Source organism: Cebus imitator, unplaced genomic scaffold, assembly GCF_001604975.1.
Source record: "Cebus imitator isolate Cc_AM_T3 unplaced genomic scaffold, Cebus_imitator-1.0 Scaffold440, whole genome shotgun sequence".
Lineage (NCBI taxonomy): Eukaryota > Metazoa > Chordata > Mammalia > Primates > Cebidae > Cebus > Cebus imitator.
The window spans coordinates 1,623,289-1,639,471 of NW_016107755.1; the positions used below are offsets into that span (position 1 = coordinate 1,623,289).

At 42.6% G+C, this 16,183-nt stretch overlaps 1 pseudogene across 1 annotated transcript; it reads right to left on the minus strand.

Annotated features, from left to right (window-relative positions):
* Positions 1 to 2,032: 2,032 nt before the first annotated feature.
* On the minus strand, positions 2,033 to 3,409 carry LOC108290606 (annotated as a pseudogene). The gene has a single exon (XR_005197167.1). The product of XR_005197167.1 is annotated as a calcium-binding and coiled-coil domain-containing protein 2-like (transcript).
* Between the last annotated feature and the right edge of the window lie 12,774 nt (positions 3,410 to 16,183).

The following is a 16,183-nucleotide window of genomic DNA, read 5'->3' on the forward strand; positions in this document are numbered from 1 at the left end:
AAAAAAAAAAAAAAAAAAGGAGGAAAGAGAGTAAGAGCATAAGAAAGATAAGAAAGGGATGTGAGAAGGCAGCAAAAAGGCAGCTTTCAGCCAGCAGGAGCCATCACCAGGAAAAAAAGTCAGCCAGCATCTTGACCTTGAACTTCCCAGCATCCAGAACTGTGAGAAATAAACTTCTGTTGTTCAAGCCACCTGGTTTATAGTATTTTGTTATGGCAGTCTGAGCTGACTGACAGTTTCAAAAGCATCAAAGTCTCCCAGCTGCTCCTTCTGAATCTCCTCTATTGGTTTCTCCTCATCTCCCTGCTGTGCCCAGGATTCAGTCCTCTTAGTCCTCTTAGTCCTCTTTCCTTTTTTTTTTTTTGGGATGGAGTTTCACTTTTGTTGCCCAGGAGTGCAGTGGCACAATCTCAGCTCACTGCAACCTCTGCCTCCCAGGTTCAAGTGATTCTCCTGCCTCAGCCCCCTGAGTAGCTGGGATTACAGTCCCAATTTCAGGTGATCCGCCTGCCTCAGCCTCCCAAACTGCTGGGATTATAAGCTTGAGCAACTGTGCCTAGCCCCTCTTTCCTCCTTTTAAATTTAAATTTTATTTTAAATTAAGTCCCTGAAACAGAAAAGTAATTTATTTTTAGTATGAAAGTGATTGATTAATAATAGTTGTCTCATTATTCTGACTTACCCATATTCAAAACTCACCTGCTCAGAAAACTGCAAACCCATGGTTTCTAACAATCTCTACTTAACCATTAAGAAAGGATGTATAAGGATACCCGCCTAGTGTCAATCTGATCTCTCCTTTATGAGGTGTGTCTTTGGATATATAGGCGTCAGGGAGCTGCTTGAGGAGATGGTCTCTTCTTTATAGGAGCTCAAATGGTGAGCTGTGAGCTCTGCTGTTCATTCAGAGCTGCTGGGCAGGTACGTTTAGGTCTGCTGCAGCAGAACTCATAAGCTGCTTTTGGTTCCCAGGTGCTCTGTCCCAGGGATTTAGGGCTTTATTTATGAGTTTCCGTTATGCTGCTGCCTTCTTTTTTTTTTCCTTCAGGCCTGCCCTGCCCAGCAAGGAGGCAGCCTAGTCACTGTCGGCCTGTACAGGCTTTGCTGAGCTGCTGTGGGCTCCGCCCAGCTGCCGAGTGAACTTCCTTGCAGTTCTGTTTATATGGGTGTAGCTGGGGAGAGATAGCAAGGGGAGAAATGCCAGATGTAGGTGATGAGGAGGAAGGCAGCAAATCACACTGCCACGTGTGTACCTATGAAACAATTTTGCATGTTCTTCACATGTACCCCAAAACCTAAAATGCAATAAAATAAATAAATGGGGGAAAAAAAAGAAAGGATTTATAACAATAAAAGTTATGTACATAGGAAAGATCAGAGAGTAGAAAGTGTTAACCAGAGGTACCCAGAAAAGCTTTCTGTGACTGAAATAATACTTCCTGTCTAAGATTCAGGAATAAGATACTTCTTTTGGGACTGAGAAATTTACATGAGCAACCTTTGGTATCCAAACTGTACTTCTGAGCTCTTTGCTGTGCCATTTTTGGCTAGTCTAATGCAATCAGTTGGAGAAAGCAACACTGAGGAGGAGGAGGAGAAAGGAATTCTCAACCTCAGACCAATCTCTGGCCCCAGGGTTAGGACTGAGAACAAATACACTCAAGGCCTGCCACTGAATGGCAGTGGGACAACTTGGAAAACTAATGACTTAGTGCCAAGTCAGACCTGTTCTGAATACCTAGGTTGGCTCCATCCCAGGGCCCTTGTACTGAAGACCCTTGGAAGAATGAGAGGGAAGGTGAGAGGATGATACAGCTAGAGTTATGTGACTGGAAGGTAGTAACCCACAAGGATGTCAGCAGAAGCTCAGTGTCCTTCAGATAAGTGACATGACTCCACTGTTAGTGGTAGCAGGGCTGAGTAAATCTCTAATAATTTCAGGTTAGGCAGGATCTTGACTTATATAACTCATGGTAGAAGCTATAGGTACTACTCTGTAAAATCTTTGTATATATCCAAGAGGCTGGGACACTCATAGAGAGTGGCAGAACACGTGGTCTTCAAAGATCTACTTCTCTCTTGCTGGGAAGATCTTGCCACAAATTGGACAATTTGAACAAAGGGACTGCATCTGCTGTTGCTCCAAGGTGTAGTCACAAATATCATCTTTGCAGATGGGGCATTTCTTGATGGAGAGCAGGCTTGGGGAAGAACTTTCTTGGATATCAGAATATGGGTTTCCATAGACAAGTCCTGGATTTTGTCCTGTGCCTCCTTCATCTGAAATAGATACTTGATACGGCAAAGAATTAAAATCCAGACCCATGTAACTAAGCAATCTGCTGTTCTCCCTCTTCAAAAGATCATTTTCTCCTTCCAATCTCTCTTCTTCCTCTGCAGAACGTTACATATTATTCTGTTCTCGCTCAGTCTTCTTGACAGGTGAAAGTTTTCATCCGTTAATTCCTGTTGCTTCTTCATTGCAGTAGTTTCATTCTGCTTCATTTCCTCCAGTGGGCGCTCGAGCTTCTTCTGGTCCTTCCTCTGTTCAGTTAAACTGAGAAACAGGTGGTCATTTTCTTTTTACAGATGCTCTAACTGCTCTGTCTTATCTTGATCTCCCTGAACAAGCTTCTCCATTTCTTTCTCTCGATTTGACAGCTGGGCCTGAAGCTGATCCACTCTGATTTCCATCTTCTCATTTTCTGAGGACATCTTCTGGTTTTGTTCTTTTAGTTGACGCAGCTCTGTCTCCCAACAGTCCTCCTGCTCTTTCACTTTCAGTTCCCACTTCTTATTGATGCTCTGTAGGGTTTCTAGCTCCTCCTGCTTCTTTTGGAGCTCAGTCTGCATGTGTGAATTCTGCTTCTGGAGGCTGACACAGCTGTCCTTCAGCTCCTGGTTTTCTTCGCAAGCTCCTTGTTGTGCTGCTCAATCTCTTCCACCTCTCCCTGAGTGGTAACAACTAGGATGTCTTCCTCATTTTCTGGATGGAATTGGAAAGAAATACTTGCTCCCTGGACCACATCATCCTGACCCACATAGCAGAACTGGTAATACTCATCATCCTTGGGCAGGCAGTAAGCTTTGAATTGGACTTCCTGCTGTTTGGCTGATTCATTGTTTAGGTCAGTGGGCAAATTAACCTACATGAAGGTGTAATACTCACGGGTTGTCTTCCATCCCAGTCTGAAGATGCCAATCCAATCCTTTAGATGAGGGATGAAATGCTGGGTGAAGGCGTAATGACATGTGACATCCCTCCCAGGGATGTAGAACGTTTCCACACTGTTAAAGATGACCTGAGAGAAATGACAGTGATACAGCAAGACAGCTGATGTGGGGGGATCTTCGACAGTCTTCTCCATGGTAGGGGTCCAGGGAGAGCAGCCAGCAGTGGAGCAACAGCAACAGGCCCTCTTTCCCTTTTTACATGTACTTTCCTCATCCAGTCTCATATGCTGATGACTCCTAAATTTATATTACCAGTCTGGATTTTTCTCCTAACCTCCAGATTCCTATGTCCAACTGTGTACCCATCAGCACCATTTTGGTATCTAATATACATCTTGAGTTTAACCTGCCATAAACTGAGCTCCTTACTACCCATCCCTTTCCTCCACAATGTGCTTCTTCTGTAGCCTTTCTCATCTCCTGTAGTAAAAATTCATTCTTCTAGTTTCTCAGACAAAATCTTGGGATACTGACTCTTATTCATCTCACCCACATATAATCTATCCACAAATTCTATTGGCTCTATCTGCAAAAATATGTTGTAGAACTCACAAGTTGTTACCACTGTTAGGATCACCACTCTGGTCTGTCCCTGTCATCATAATCTCTTGTTTGGATGATTGAAATAATCCTCTGGTTCCTCCCTTAACCTTTAGTATATTCTCAACATGGAAGCTAGAGTAACCCATTTATAACACAATTCAGATCATACCACTTCTTATCTCAAAATCTTCCAACAGTTTCCATGTTACTCGGAAAGAAAAAGCCTAATCACAAGACCTAAAGATCAGTGCTCTCCACCTTAGTACTACTGATGTTTTTGACTGGATCATCCTCTGTTGGGGGTGCTGTCTTGTGCATTGTAGGATATTTAGAACCATCCCAGGGCTCTACCTACTAGGTGACAATAGTGCCTTCTCTCCAATTGTGAAAATCAAAATGGCTCCGGACATTGCCAGATGTCTCAATGGAGACATAATCGTCTCGGAGCAGTTGCTTTTAATGAAGTATAATGTTTGGGACTGGAGTTACAAAAAACACAATAAAAGGTCCTGGCTATAGGAGTTTGTATTCTGAGAAGGCAAGTTAAATTCCTTAAAAACAAAGTAAAATACTACTTTAAAATGCACTTAGGGCACAAGTCAGTAAACAACCAAGGAAAGGCAAGTGAGTGCAGTGAGGATTGAAGGTGGGGCATGCATTACGGGTAGGAGAAGTGGGGGAGGCTTTTCCGAGGAGGAGCAGGGGCTTCATCTCACCATGGTAGGCTCCTATTAAAGTCCAGGAGAGCTGATTCAAACAAAGATGTTGATGGGGAAATGGACATGGCAGATACGGGGGCCATGACAAAAGGCCAGAATTCAATGCATCTTAAACTTTGTTTGGGGCATAGTGAAGACAACTTGAATAATATAATAACACACAGAAGACTTCCCATGGTTCTTTCTGTTGCCTTTCCTCTTCCCTCAGGATCTTTTCAGAGTTTTTGTATTTGCCTTGAATTTAACCTATGTCTCCTGCCATAGTAAGAGGGATGAGCAGTGGTTCAAAGGATGTAACTAGCTCCTGCATTTCTCCCTAGCCGAATGACAACGGAGACTTCCAACAATCCAGCCCCAAGTTTTTAGGCCCAGAAGGTGTCTCCTAATGTAAATGACACTACTGGTTAGATTGGGTGACTGCCCATGATTTTCTGTCTCACATCTTTGCATTTCCATTTGTCTTTGTTTCAGTAAAATGCCCTTGTTGTTCTCTCTACCCTATCTTAGCCCTCTTCCACCTTCAAGGCTCAGCACAAGCTCCACCTCCTCCAGAAAGCCTTCCCGAGCTTCCTCTTACTTCCCAGACCCCTTATAGTTTGCATCAGCATGCATGACCTTTCTGACATATTGTTCTTCATTTTTTATTTCAAAAGTCATTTTTTGATATAAATTAATATATACTAATTATGGAAAATTGGGAAATATGGAGTACATAGAAGATAAAAAGCCTATCCATAATCCAGCCAACCAATACTGTTATTAACCACCTTCAATCTTTTAATATATTCCCTTTTGCACCCCTTTCCTTCAATTTTTAACATAGCTGAATGCATTATGGTCTCTGCAAATTTATGTTTTCACTTTGCTTTAGCCATCTCACATTATAATGACAGAATTTCTATGTTATTAAAGGTTTCTTATAAAGAGAAAAAAGTAATTTATATTTATTGATCATCTGCTAACAACTAGTCACTGTGGTACCCACAAGATACATGTGTAGTCAACTGTGTAAATTTGTTATAATTTTCTTAACTATTGCCTTTTCTTGGATATCTAGGTTATTTTAATTTTTTTAAAAAGCAATTAAAATAACATTTTAAAAGACAGCATTACTTTTCTGTATTCTTACCTTTTTCTTTTTTATACATATGTATATATATATTTTATTACATTTTAGGTTTTGGGGTACATGTGAAGAACATGCGAGATTGTTGCATAGGTAGATACATGGCAATGTGGTTTGCTGCCTTCCTCCCCTTCACCTATATCTGACATTTCTCCCCATATTATCCCTCCCCAACTCCCCACCCCCCGCTGTCCCTCCTTTAGTTCCCCCTCACAGACCCCAATGTGTGATGTTCCCTTCCCTGTGTCCATGTGTTCTCATTGTTCAACACCCACCTATGAGTGAGAACATGCAGTGTTTGATTTTCTGTTCTTGTGTCAGTTTGCTGAGAATGATGATTTTTCAAGTTCATCCGTGTCCCTACAAAGGACATGAACTCACCGTTTTTTTAATGGCTGCATAGTATTCCATTGTGTATATGTGCCACATTTTCCCTGTCCAGTCTATCATTGATGGGCATTTGGGTTGGTTCCAGGTCTTTGCTATTTTAAACAGTGCTGCAATGAACATTCGTGTGCATGTGTCCTTATAGTAGAACGATTTATAATCCTTTGGATATATACCCAGTAATGGGATTGCTGGGTCAAATGGAATTTCTATTCCTAGGTCCTTGAGGAATCACCACACTGTCTTCCACAATGGTTGAACTAATTTACACTCCCACCAACAGTGTAAAAGTATTCCTATTTCTCCACATCCTCTCCAGCATCTGTTGTTTCCAGATTTTTTTTTAATTGCATTTTAGGTTTTGGGGTACATGTGAAGAACATGCAAGATTGTTGCATAGGTACAAATATGGCAGTGTGATTTGCTGCCTTCCTCCCCTTCACCTATATCTGGCATTTCTTCCCCCACCTCCCCACCCCCAGTCCCTCCCCAATTTCCCCCCAACAGAACCCAGTGTGTAGTGCTCCCCTCCCTGTGTCCATGTGTTCTCATTGTTCAATACCCGCCTATGAGTGAGAACATGCAGTGTTTGATTTTCTGTTCTTGTGTCAGTTTGCTGAGAATGATGATTTTCAGGTTCATCCGTGTCCCTACAAAGGACATGAACTCATCGTTTTTTTAATGGCTGCATAGTATTCCATTGTGTATATGTGCCACATTTTCCCTGTCCAGTCTATCATTGATGGGCATTTGGGTTGGTTCCAGGTCTTTGCTCTTTTAAACAGTGCTGCAATGAACATTCGTGTGCACGTGTCTTTATAACAGAACAATTTATAATCCTTTGGATACATACCCAGGAATGGGATTGGTGAGTCAAATGGAATTTCTATTTCTAGGTCCTTGAGGAATCGCCACACCGTCTTCCACAATGGTTGAACTAATTTACACTCCCACCAACAGTGTAAAAGTGTTTCTATTTCTCCACATCCTCTCCAGCATCTGTTGTCTCCAGATTTTTTAATGATCACCATTCTAACTGGCATGAGATGGTATCTCAATGTAGTTTTGATTTGCATTTCTCTGATGACCAGTGATGATGAGCATTTTTTCATATGTTTGTTGGCCTCATGTATGTCTTCTTTTGTAAAGTGTCTGTTCATATCCTTTGCCCACTTTTGAATGGGCTTGTTTGTTTTTTTCTTGTAAATCTGTTTTAGTTCTTTGTAGATTCTGGATATTAGCCCTTTGTCAGGCGGGTAGATTGCAAAAAATTTTTCCCATTCTGTTGTTTGCCGATTCACTCTAATGACTGATTCTTTTGCTGTGCAGAAGCTGTGGAATTTCATTAGGTCCCATTTGTCTATTTTGGCTTTTGTTGCCAATGTTTTTGGTGTTTTAGTCATGAAGTCGTTGCCTATGCCTATGTCCTGAATGGTTTTGTCTAGGTTTTCTTCTAGGGTTTTTATGGTGTTAGGTCTTATGTTTAAGTCTGTAATCCACCTGGAGTTAATTTTAGTGTAAGGTGTTAGGAAGGGGTTCAGTTTCTGCTTTCGGCGCATGGCTAGCCAGCTTTCCCAAAACCATTTATTAAACAGGGAATCCTTTCCCCATTGCTTGTTTTTGTCAGGTTTGTCAAAGATCAGAGGGTTGTAGATGTGTGATATTGCCTCCAAGGCCTCTGTTCTGTTCCATTGGTCTATAACTCTGTTTTGGTACAAGTACCATGCTGTTTTGATTACTATAGCCTTGTTGTAGTAAAGATTGAAGTAAGGTAGTGTGATGCCTCCAGCTTTGTTCTTTTTGCTTAGAATTGACTTGACTATGAGGGCTCTCTTTTGGTTCCACATGAAGTTTAAGGTGTTTTTATCCAGTTCTGTGAAGAAGGTCATTGGCAGCTTGATGAGGATAGTGTTGAATCTATAAATTCCTTTGGGCAGTATGGCCATTTTCACAATGTTGATTCTTCCTAACCATGAGCATGGAATATTTCTCCATCTGTTTGTGTCCTCTCTTATTTCACTGAGCAGTGGTTTGTGGTTCTCCTTGAAGAGGTCCTTTACATTCTTTGTTATTGTATTCCTAGTATTTTATTCTCTTTGTAGCAATTGTGAATGGCAGTTCATTCTTGATTTGGCTCTCTTTAAGTCTGTTTTTGGTGTATAGGAATGCTTATGATTTTTGCACATTGATTTTGTATCCTGAGACTTTGCTGAAGTTGCTTATCAGTTTCAGGAGATTTTGAGCTGAGACAATGGGGTCTTCTAAATATACGATCATGTCGTCTGCAAATAGAGACCGTTTGACTTCCTCATTTCCTAATTGAATACCCATTATTTCTTTTTCTTGCCTGATTGCTCTGGCTAGAACTTTCATTACTATATTGAATAGGAGTGGTGAGAGAGGGCATCCTTGTCTAGTGCCAGATTTCAAAGGGAATGCTTCCAGTTTTTGCCCATTCAATATGATATCAGCTGTTGGTTTGTCATAAATAGCTTTTATTATTTTGAGATATGTTCCATCAATACCTACTTTATTGAGGGTTTTTAGCATAAAGGGCTGTTGAATTTTGTCAAAGGCCTTCTCTGCATCTATTGAGACAATCATGTGGTTTTTGTCTTTGGTTCTGTTTATGTGGTGAATTATGTTTATAGCCTTGCATATGTTGAACTGGCCTTGCATCCCTGGGATGAAGCTTACTTGATCATGATGGATAAGCTTTTAGATGTGCTGTTGCATTTGGTTTGCCAGTATTTTATTGAAGATTTTTGCATCTATGTTCATCATGGATATTGGCCTGAAGTTTTCTTTTCTTGTTGAGTCTTTGCCGGGTTTTGGTTATCAGGATGATGTTGGTCTCATAAAATGATTTGGGAAGGATTACCTCTTTTTGGATTATTTGGAATAGTTTCAGAAGGAGTGGTACCACCTCCTCTTTGTATGTCTGGTAGAATTCTGCTGTGAACCCATCTGGACCTGGGCTTTTTTGGTGGGTAGGCTATTAATTGCTGCCTCAACTTCAGCCCTTGTTATTAGTCTATTCTTATGTTTTTTTTATAGAAAAGAGTGTTGGACATAGATTCCATTTAATATGCCCTCAGAATTAGTGTAGTTTCTCTCTGTTTTTCTCTCTCTCTGTTACTCTCCTTACCTACCTGTCAATCATCTGTCTATCTATCATTGGTCTGCATATCTATCTCTCTGGGAACAAAGCAGAAAGGGCATATGCTCTGCAGACAGGAAAACCTGGGCTTGGATACTGGCCATGATGCCTCACCTTGAAGAATTCATTTGACATCTGTAAGCATTAGTATCCTCATCTGTAATTTGAGTAGAATATCTGCCTTAATGGAAGTATTATTTGCTATGAGGATCAGATATGATGTATCAAAACCCTGACACACAGTAGGAGCTCAGCAAATGACAGCTTTTCTGAAGAATTTTGTTTGTGTACACTTCTATCAGCTGTGTACAGTGTATATGTTTCTCTGCGACCTGTCAGCTATTGCTAAATATTCGTATTCAAATAAAATATCTGCCCACTTACAGGTGAAAAATTAAATTATTATTTTAAAGTTGCACTGTATATATAGTTTTCTGTGCCAAGTGTATGTAAAACATCATGCCTGTGGGCACAGGCCTGGCCTATAAACAACTACTTGTTGTAGCTGCTGTGTACCTGGTCAAGCTCATCTTGTGCTATTTTACCTCTTGATCACTATGGATCAGGCACACAGGCTCTCTTTCCTTTTCTTAAACAAGGTAAACTCCTTGTATTGCTGTTTCTTCTTCATGGAATACTTTCCCCCTCACATGTCCAAGACTGGTGCCTTATCACTTTTTAGAGTACATCTCAAGTAGGAGTAGAGACCCTAATCATGGGGATTAGGAGGGGTTAGTAAGAGGCCAGCCAGAAAAGGCATGGCAAGAAGGGAGGTGAGATACTGTGGATGGTGAAGAGGTATGTGGAGACCCCATGTATGCTTCCCAAGGAAAAGTGTTAGTTTGGGATTTGCTCAGCCCAGAGGCAGTTAGCATTAAATATTTGCCATCATGAGTGGAAAACTGCTAAATCATAGGTACTGTTCAAGTAAGTCCTTTTATGCCCACTAACTTATTCCTCCATACCCACCTCCCTTCCACCTGCAAGTCTGGAGGAGATAGAGGCAATCTAGTGAGTGGAAGAGTAGAATTGAGGCAGACACTTCTCTCAAGTCTGACTACAGGAAGGCCCTAGTTCAGAGAAGGAAGAAATTCAGAATATTGACCTTTATAAAATTTTGGTCATTTTATTTACTTAAGTAGACTTTTGGGAAAGAAGGTGACCAGACTACGTTTATTGTCTGAATGGCCTGTCCAATATTTTGCCCAGACTGAGGTATGTCTTTATTGGCAACATGAAAATATTTTGCCCAATCAGTTGGGAAGTGATCCCACATAGTTTGTTTGCCCACATAGTTGATTTGAAGGAATGAAGCATAGTTGTTTTCTTTTGCAATCCAACTGTTTGGAATTGTACTTGTTCAATATGCTGGTAACATTTATTTGTTTATTCTCCGCCCCCATCACGCTTACCAGTGCCCCCTTCCTAATTCACGCTTCCTCTCCTCCAGTTTGCGTGGACTCACACTTCTCTCGTACAGTCTCTGGACTCTGTCATACGAGTTTCGCCCCCTAAATGGCCACTCCATCCTCCCATCAGCTCCAGCCACTGGAAGCCACTCCCACTCTCTCATCCCGGGTACCGCGCCTTCTTTCCCTTGAGTATCCTCTGATCCATCCTTCTTTCCACTCGCATTCATTCCCACCATTCTCGCTTTACTTCCCTGTCTCCTTGTTTCTCCCATCCTCTCTGCTTTTGCAAAGGTCTCTCCCGTTGGATTTGAGGCTCAACAGGCTCCCCAGAGCCTCTCGTTTTATTCCTGCTCTTTCAGGGCTAACCTCTGTCAGCACCGCTTTGTCCCAGCTGTATGGAAACCACGGCTGTTCTCCGAAAAGACAGCGTTAAGATCACCAAGGTCGGACCTCCTGCACATCCTAGAGGGGTCCAGGGCAGGGGGTAGCGGACTAAGCAGGGGGAGAAGGGGGGGCCTTCCTCGTCTCCATGGCAGCGGCGGCGCGTCCCGGTCAGGCGCTCACCAGGGGCCCCGCCCCCTGGCCACTCAGTTCCTGGCGTTCGGTTGGGAAGGCGGGTGCAGGCTGGAGAATTGAGGACGGGTGTAGTTTCCGGGCTTAACAGCGACCATTGCATTTTCTTACTATTCAAGGGTCTTTCAACATCCCATATCTTAGCTACTTATAAAAGCGTGCTGCAGTAGGCTCATTTTTCGGGTAAGAAAGCTGAAAAGTTGGACGACTTGCTCCAGGTCCCGCTGAGTGTTACCAGCTCGGCCGGGCGTACCTGGGTTTAGAGCAGCTGCTCGCTTCCTGCCCTGTTACTCACTGGCTTGAAAGAAGGGCACAGGGTTAGCCGAAATAAAGAAGATTCAATAGGCAGTGGGTGGCATCTTTGAAATCTGAAGTCTGCACTGAGATTCCACCTCTTGTTTTTCTCAGCCCCCAAGGACCAATCCAGGAATCTTTGGAGCAGCAAGCCCAGTCAGCTCCTCTTCCTTCCCTTTTTCTCCATGCCCCCCAGGACCTCTGTTTCTTTGTGGCCCTGATGTACCTGAGTTCTGTCCCTTTTTCTCAACCATTTTCTCTTCCCACCCTTTCCTAGTCCACCTTGCCTGGGAAGAATTAAGGCCAGTGAGAGCAGACACTTGAGAGAGGCAGAGAGGCTGGCAATGGACATGCACACACTCCCATCTCCAGGACTGAGATGGAGCCTTTGTACAGTGTACAGTGTCTCCTCCTGAGTCCTACTTCCCTTTCCTGGCCCCTGTGTGAGACCGTGAGATCCCCACCTGCTAGGCTCCCCAAGCCCTCCCTGGGGCACTGATCTGTGAATCTCAGAGAGCTCACAGTAAGGGAGCTCACAGTAAGGGAGGAGCAGTAAGGTGGGGACCAGGCTGCCACAGGAGAAGCTGATGGAGGGAACTAAGTATAAGCTGTAGGAGTAAGCTCTTAGTTGGAAGGTAAAGAGAGTGGCCGGAAGGCACAGGCATGGCTTTCCTTATGACCAGGTAATTTTTTTCTGGGGTGTTTTTTGTTCTTTCCCTTTTATTTGCCTAGTGCTTCAGCCTGCCTTATTCCCTGTCTCTCTCTCTCTCTCGCTCCTCTTCCATATGACTCCTACCCTTTCTCCTTGATGCCCCAGTCACTTCCTACTTCAGTTCTGCACAGCCGAAGAATGAGGATACCTCTGCTAGCAGATACCATCAGGTGCTGGGGTGGACTACAGTGAGTGGGTCCCATGGGGTTGGGGAAGTTAAGGTAGGGAGTGTCAGGGGAGAAAGGCTGGAAGGAGGAAGCATTAAGGACAGAGCAGTAGGAATTCAAGAAACAGGCCAGGGCTTGCTCAGGGACAAGGGCAGTCATGAGCAGAGGAGATAGTTCTTAGGCTTGGGGAGGTAGAATGGAGTGGAGGGCTCAATATAGGGGTCACTAATGGTCTCCCCTCAGCCTAACTTTTTCCTGTCTTTATCCTCTACAGGCTAGCCATGGCCTCCATGCACTCTGCACCTGGACTTCAGGTGAGAATGTGGCTTCCTGACTTTCCCTGTATATTTTTCATCCACCTGTTTCTCCTTCCCATTCCCACTTTTGTGGTAACTCTCTCTCTCTCTCTCTCTCTCTCTCTCTCTCTGTGTGTGTGTGTGTGTGTGTGTTGTGTGTGTGTCTTTCTTTTCCTTTTTGCTCTTTGGGCCTGTATTCAGCCATCTCTTTTTCTTTATTCAATTCCCACAAGCCTGACCCTATCTTTTCTCTCAAATCCACAGCTTTGACTGATGTCTCATGATGAAACTGGGACTGTTTGGAAGACGTGATTGGTTTTGATATGAGGACATGAGATTTGGGAGGGGCCAGGGCAGAATGATGTGGTTTTTCTGTGTCCCCACCCAAATCTCATCTTGAATTGTAACTCCCACAATTCCCATCTGTTGTTGGAGGGATCCAGTGGAAGGTAATTTAATCATCGGGGCAGGTCTTTTTCATGCTATTCTCATGATAGTGACTAAGTTCCATGAGATCTGATGGATTTGAAAAGAGGAGTTCCCCTGCACAAGGGCTCTCTCTCTTTGCTTGCTGCTACCCATGGACGAAGTGACTTTCTTCTCCTTGCCTTCTGCCATGATTGTGAGGCTTCACCAGCCATGTGGAACTGCAAGTCCAATTAAACTTCTTTCTTTTGTAAATTGCCCAGACTGAGGTATGTCTTTATTGGCAACATGAAAATGGACTAATACGCTCAGTGAGCAGGGTTTATTTGGTGGTTCAACAGGTAGAAGCAACAGGAGCACACTAGTCAGAGAACTTGGCTGGGCCAAAGCGGGCCTGGGTTCTAATTCTGACTCAGCCGCTAGATTGCTGTGTGACTTTGGACACATTATAGCCACTCTAGGCCTTTGTTTTGTCATCTCCAAAATGATGAGACTGGACCAGATGAACTCATTTTCCTGCTCAAATCCCCCCGTGAATCTTGATGCTGTGATTCTATTTGTTAAACAGTGCTGGGCATTTTATTTATTCTCCCTGCAGTTGGCCGCATTTTCTCTTTTGGTCAACCTCTATCTGCTTTTCATGCCATTCTTCCCTTTCTTTGTATCTTGCTGCCCCTTCCATGCCCAAGTGTCCCTTCTTGTCTTTTAGTCTCTTATGGGTCTCACGCTTATGTTCTCATGCCATTCCAGGAACTGCTGACATTGGAGGAGATGGCAATGAGTTTCTCTTAGGAAGAGTGGGCATGTTTGGACTCTGCACAGAGGGCCTTCTAGAGGGATGTTATGTGAGAGAACTACAGAAGTCTGACTTCTGTGGGTGAGACTTCATTTCCCTTCCCTGTTTCCGAAGTCTTATTTGTTGCTCATAAAATTTCAGCATTACTCAATAAGAGCATCCTCACTGATTCTCCAACACTCAAAGTAGGGGATTCTGAGCAGGGATTACTTGATTTTGGAGTGGCCTGATAATGTAGGATATTTTTGATCACTACAGGTTGGACATTACTAATCTGAAAATCAAAAATTTGAAATGCTCCAAAATCTGAAACCAAGTGCTGATATGATGCCACAAAATTCTACACTCGACATCTTTGCTTTCTGATGGTTCAGTGTACACAAAATTTATTTTATGCACAAAATTATTAAAAATTTTATGTGAAAATACCTTCAGGTTATGTGCATAAGGGGTGATGTAAAACAAGTGAATTTTGTGTTTAGACTTGAGTCTCATTCCCAAGATGTCTCATAGTATATGCAAATATCCCAAAATCTTAAAAAAAGAATTCAAAACACTTTTGATCCCAAGCATTCTGGATATGGAAAACTCAACCTGTATTATTCTCAAAGATATTTCTAGAAATTGAAGGTATTAATATGGGGCTCTTAGTGAGAAACACCTCCATATAATTCCTTCTAGAAATCTAGACTCTTTCAGAGTAGCAATCTGCCTTAATTTGTAAAAGATTTTAAGAAAGTCATGTCAGGGTAATTATAATGAAAGCCTTTGGGAGACTTACTGACTTTTGTCACTCAGATCAGAGTACGCAAATTCATTATCAGAAACAAGTTGTCACCAGCTGTTTTGTAGGGCAGGCTTTCAGGCATACTTCCCTTTTCTGTAACTCTCATTCCTCTCATTGTTTTTGCCTTTGTCTCATATTTTTCATTCTTTCTTCTTCCTTTATGTTCTTTTTTCTTTCCTTTTATTCTTTTTTGTTTATTTTCCCACATTTCCCGTCTTTTCTTTCTCTCTCTTACTACATTCTTGGCCATGAAACTTTCAACCTCTACTCTCACCCAAATGCACTTAACAGTTTTTTCTTTTCATTGCATTTTAATTACAAACATATTTTTGTTTTCTGCATAGTCCCATGGGATATGATAGGAAATCCAGGTACATTAATGGGCTGTGTAAAATAAACAGGCTTTGAGAGTGGGAGATGTGATTCCGGTTAGAGAGAGGAAGACATCTGAGTCCATCGGCTTTCAGGTATTTCTCTCATTCACCTTAGGGGCAGTATCTTTAGTGGGTGCTGTGAAGAGGTTGAGGCTGTGTGGATCAAGGAAGCAGGGATTTGTAACAACTGTAATCATATCCTTGGTTTACCAGTCCCATATTTCTGATATTTGTATTAAGATTGTAATAGAGTGATTTATTTGATTGCCATCACATTTTTGTTTACTTTGATTTCAGACTTCCCATGAAATCTTCTATGGGTCTACTCTTAGTGCATACATATTACCACTTGCACAGGAGGTTTCACAGATAAATAAGATATGGAGGTTACCTTTTGGCTGGCAAGACAAGAAATGTCACCTGTTTAACATTGAAGGCTGAGTATGCTTAATGACAAATGAGACTTCTAAGGCAAAGTGTAGTCTGTGGACTAGCACCAGTCTCCGAACTACTTGATGGGATAAGAACATTGACTGAGAGAAAGCATTTAAAAACTTTTAAAGCAACTGGACATTGCCACAGTAGTCAAGTTCATGGTCAATGGACTTATCTCACTGGACAAAGAACAAAACAAAACCCATGGTCCTTCACCACGTAGGAGGTCAGTCAGAATGGTAGAAGAAACTATAGGGAAAGGAGCAGGACTTCTGAAAGATCAGAGGGCTCTGCAGAGCTTCAGGGGCAGAAGGCGAGGAGTAGGTACAAGGAGTGTAGGGGAATTTATCTTAAACAGTCTTGTTTACTTATGTTGACCAGGAACTGACCTTTGATCATTCACGTGCCTGACTGTTCCCTGAAAGGGGGAACAACAAATGTTAATTACCCGCTGATTGTGCATGCTCCAGGCTTTCAGAATTGTGTCTACACCAAATAAAAGCAAGCAGCTCCAGCTTGTTGGGGCTGTTGCACCTTTGCCCACTAGAGCCTGGCAGACCCCTAGTTGCTCTTACACTGCATACCTGTGTCTGATCACTCCTTTCATTCATCACTCAACCAGAATCTGTGTGGCAGACCTGGCATCACCACAGATAGTTTGAGAAGCTGTGGTCTAGAGAGTAAGTGTTGTATGGAGTGGGGTGGTCAATATAGAATGTCACTTCCATGGGTCAAAGAAGTA